The sequence below is a fragment of the Varroa jacobsoni genome, unplaced genomic scaffold (genome assembly GCF_002532875.2).
Source record: "Varroa jacobsoni isolate VJ856 unplaced genomic scaffold, vjacob_1.0 scaffold_621, whole genome shotgun sequence".
Classification (NCBI taxonomy): Eukaryota; Metazoa; Arthropoda; class Arachnida; order Mesostigmata; family Varroidae; genus Varroa; species Varroa jacobsoni.
In genome coordinates this window covers 21607-26500 of record NW_019213523.1, presented here as the reverse complement: position 1 = coordinate 26500, position 4894 = coordinate 21607, and positions in this window count along the sequence as shown.

The window sequence follows — 4894 nt, the reverse complement described above, 5'->3', positions numbered from 1 at the left end:
ATTGTATGTATTATGTCAAGAGAGTTAAGTTGAATAAGTAAGTTCCGCTATCTTGCACACAACGTCTCTTATCAAAGCTAGAATTGGCTAGCGCATTGCAAGTCAAGCTAATTAAAATCAAATATTATACTTCACAATGATACTATAGCTGGTCGATTTAAACAGGAAACAACACTATCGCAGAAAATAATTTTAAATATGGTATCCAATAATGGCAACATCAAGAGTAGGATCAACTTAATTAATAAGGAAATGAGGATTAGAAAACGCCATCAGAGCATATCATACATTTTTGATCGGAAACATATACATAGTCAGATACAATTGAATGCGGAATATGTCATATAGTATCGCAGGTTTTATCTGAGCCCTTAGGTCATCGGTGCCCTGTTTGAACTTTCTTTCGGGCGTAGAGTGCTGAATTGGGCCAAATTTAGTAAGTTGCTTGTCTTTTTCAAGAGAATGATTGTAAAGAGGTTGCCTATCGCTGCAAATCCCACAAAAGAGGAAGGCGCTACTACATCGAGCAACAGTCAACTCCAGTGAACCAGTTTCGCTGAGAGAAAGTGTGGAAACACCATGTAAAGCAGCCAGCTCTCTGCCGGGTGTTAGAGTGCACCTGTCGGAGTCCGATATCAGTCGTACACAACTAAGCGAAGTTTCTACTTGCGTGCACCAAGGGCCTGTTATCGCTTATAACCGATCATAGAATTGGGTTACAATTGTACTTCGTGCGCGTGTTCATTAAAACGTTTCTAAAATGTGCCCTTTTCCCTCAAAATTACTCCGAGGCCAGTTTCAGATGAAGCTCTTTTTCCCAGTGCTCCTCCTAGTTCCCGATTGCACTCACCGCAAAGAAGGCTTTGCATATTTAAGAACAACATCTTTATTTCACGCGAGCTGTACACTTTGGCAGAGCGTCAACCAACGATTCCTGTATGTTTTTTCGGCGAGGGACCTCTTTCTACGGTATATTCTCACATGGCAAAACTTTCCTGCGTACAGTTACGCTGTTCTATCTGGTTCATCCAGTGCTCATAATTTTACCACATGCCTTAATCCCCGAGCACTCATACACACATAAGGTAACAAGTTCCTATGGCAAACCTGATCAAAACAGATAGCCATCACCACCCCCACCACTACATATTGTGTCCAGAGAGAAGGAGGTCGAATACTTCTTCTTTCACAGGGGAAAAGAAAAGGCAGGCTCCCGACCTGCTTCGGGATTCGTTTTTCGGGGACGCTTTACAGCCAAAATGACAGGGGTGCGGGGGATACGGTGGAGCGATTCCTCCCCTGTGAGGGAAAGAGGAACGCATAGCATAGCAGTACTCTGTTGCGTCCACTACTCCCTATATTCCTACCACAGAAAAGCGGGTCGAAACTGGGGCTAAAACCTGTTGCAACGACGCATCCGATGTATTGGCTTGTTCAGCAAAGAAGCTAGTCTATATTAGATCAAGTACTGCTCAGTTCGGATGTTGGGCGCTATTTATTGGTGTGGTATCACGGCTACCTTATGTTCGTTGTAGATGCGACCTATAGGTAAATTTCAACAGAGCTTCTAATAGCGTAGAAGAAACAGGGCGTTGCCATATACGAATCACTACGTTTCCGTCCGTCTGATGGCGTAGTAATCAACATATTACAGCAGCTCACGCGTGAAGTTGATAGGGGACGTATGAAAATGATGCTAGCGCTACTACTGTTCCCAGCAATAGTAATAGCGGCGGTGGCGATGGTTACGCAGGTGCTGGCGCGGTCAGGGGAGGGTGAAGCAAAGGAGTGGAAGCAATTGCAACTGTCAATGGTCAATGTGAAATGAAGTGAATCGTTTCCGTTCGGTAGTTTCTGGACTAGGGCTTGGCAAACAACGTGGTACGGTAGAGGGAGCAACGCATCTATACAGCATCACTGGCGGAAAAATTCGAATTTTTGATTACTGTGGTACGCTGAATGTTTACATTGACTTGATTAACCCCGACCCAGCATAATCAACTGGTAGGTGTTAAAAGCAGCAAAACCAGTAGTAGGTCTAAAGTTCAACAACGTTATAAAACGCCACTGCGTCGCTGATTTACAGACTGATGAAAAATTTCGAGAAAAATTTAGGTTGTGTTCGACACTCGAATCTTTACTTTGCCAAAGCTAGCCGGATCTAGAAAACTTCATAAATTAATTTAGAAAATAGCGATTTGAGGAACACACAAACTGATCAAACCAGCGTTAGAACCTTAGTGGAGCTCCGTTGAGTTTGTCTGCTAATTTAAGGACGCATAATGGTCTAGGTACGAATTAGAGTGTGGACCTACTTCGTTTGATGTTGGGAGTCGGCTCGCGTAACGGCCTAAGTACCCCACGTACATACATGCATGTATATATATGGTGATGCTGACTTCGAACAAGGTTGCCAAAGGGCTGTAATATTCCACATTGTTTTAATTCGTTTTCTTATGGTTGGACTGCACAAAATGCAACTCTGGCGTACCAGTTACGAAGCCATGCAGTGAACTGCTAGTTTCAAAATGTCTATTATCTCGATTAGCTTCTAGCGTGCGGGGTGGACACGAACATGCAGCCAGTAACGGGATGCTTTAAACGGCGTCATCGTCGTCATTGCACCTTTGTCAAACAACAACAATAATCCTCCATGCTTCGGGTTTTACTTCGAACATGGCCGTTAGCCAATCCAGCAGACGACTGGCTACCAGCCATCATGAAACTAGATTTGCCTGTCTATAGGTCGAACCCAGACGACAATATGTCCCTCAGATTAGCAGGTAAATACGTTAGCCCATAAGCTATCACGGGTATAACAATAAACCAGAACGTATTTTCCGCCCTTAAGACTATAAGATAGCTTGGTCTACCATAGCTATGCTAAATGACGAGTATGGGAGTGAGATAAAAAAAAAAAAAGCGTAATTCATTAGAGCAGTCCGATAGATTAACTCATAAACGGATTGCTATATGAGCAATGTTATTCCAACATTAGCATTTTGTTACGGAAGGAGAATAGCCATTTGAGGCCTAGGCCAGACGAATGTAATAGAAATCAACTAGGTCATGCTAATACAAAAAACAAAGGACTCTAGTTGTGTTCAAGCATTTAGTCAACCAAAAAGCCTGTTATCTAAATTCAGATGAACTAGAACGGTTTTGGAAGCTCTTCTTCTTTTTTTCTTTTGACACACAACGAATATATAAAATTTATATTCTAAGCCTGTAAATTTTGAATGGATCGTTCCGACAGGACTGCTTCATAGAATGGGCCTTGTTTCGGTAACCAATTGCGGAAAGCACGGCAGATATCCATAATAAAAAGTGTACATGATAATGGCAGCTGTAGTGAAGCTAAAGAACGCACAGTTATTAAAGAGGAAAATCGAATAACTGCGGTAGTTTTCTTCGCGCCAAGACGATTTGTCGTCTCGGATGGATTCGTGTCGGTTGCGGAACCGCTCACTGATTTGCATAAGAATTGTAAAAGCTCTGCCCACCGAATTCAAATAGACCGAAGTATTCTGAAGACCCCCTTTTCGTGTACAGAATTCAAGCACCGAACTGGCATTATTATATACAACAACAGGATATGTATTAAAATGCGTTCATCCATTAAATTATTTATTTGAGTTGTCCGGAGGGAAACGGAGTACGAGGCTGTAAAAATGGCAAAATCTGCATAATAATTTGAGTCAGCATCAAGTTCGCCATCAAAATGGTAAGGAACTCTATACCTGTCCTTATTTTCCGCTCACTGCTTGATCCCCCACGATTCCAGTGTCCTGTCCATCGAAGCCAAGTCCTGCTATTTTACGTATGTTGATGCTTATACCCAAAATGCTTTGCGCTAGACTATTAGAATGCAATTGTTGCGTGTCTGTCTTTATTGAGATCGTTCATCTAAAGGGCGGGGGCTAATTTAATTTCTCGTAAGCCTAATAACGAAGGGAGAGAAGGGCCCGAACTAGATTTTCACCTATCGAACTTAAGTCCATTAACTAATACAAGACTTATTGTGGGATATGCGTTGAGAGAAAAAGAAACGTTTCGGATTTTTGATACAGGCAATTGTTGATTTCTGTACGTGAAATAGATATCTTACTTGAGTATCGTCACGTAAATAACGTAACATAAATCACTGACGTTTCATAAGCTGCGAAGTATGTCAAGAACGGGCGTCGTTTGGTTAGTTCTTAATTATCGATAGCTTAATATTATAGCAACGTGTATGTGTTAGTTACCTTCTATCATCTCTACCAAACAAGCTATCAGTTTACTCTTAGAATTATCTCGTACAACTTTGATCTCTCCATATAATATTAACAGGGTTACGTTTCAAATATTGACTTAACTTCGTTTACTTTCACTAAACAGTTGCTGTTGCACTATTCTCCTGATCGGATATCATCGCATGTAGCAGACGACCGCCTAATGTGAAGCTATTCAGAACCTATCAACGGTAGAAAGAATATTTTCTAGCATCCTATGAATTTTTGTTACCTAAAGATCTATTCCATGTGCGCTTGCGAAAATAAATCAGTAGCTTCCATCAGGTTTTCAAAGCCTTTGGCAAAAACTTACTATTCCTTATTGCACTTCATATATGGGCTTCTGCACCTGGCTCGATTTTGCGGTGCGACCTACCCGTTTGAAAAAAAGGTTTATAGTACCCGAATAGCGTGTGTGTAAATGTAACGTACCAGAGAAAACTTTATGTATACGAACGGTGTAAGGTATTATAGCATCGTCCAATGGCTTGCCATCATCGTGTTACCCATGAGCCTGCAGGCGTGTTTGACACACCGATTGAGCCGTCTCTTCTTAAGAGTGAACCGTTGAGAATACAGTCTTTTTGGCTGTTGAGAGTTTTGGTTAATAAATAGGAACC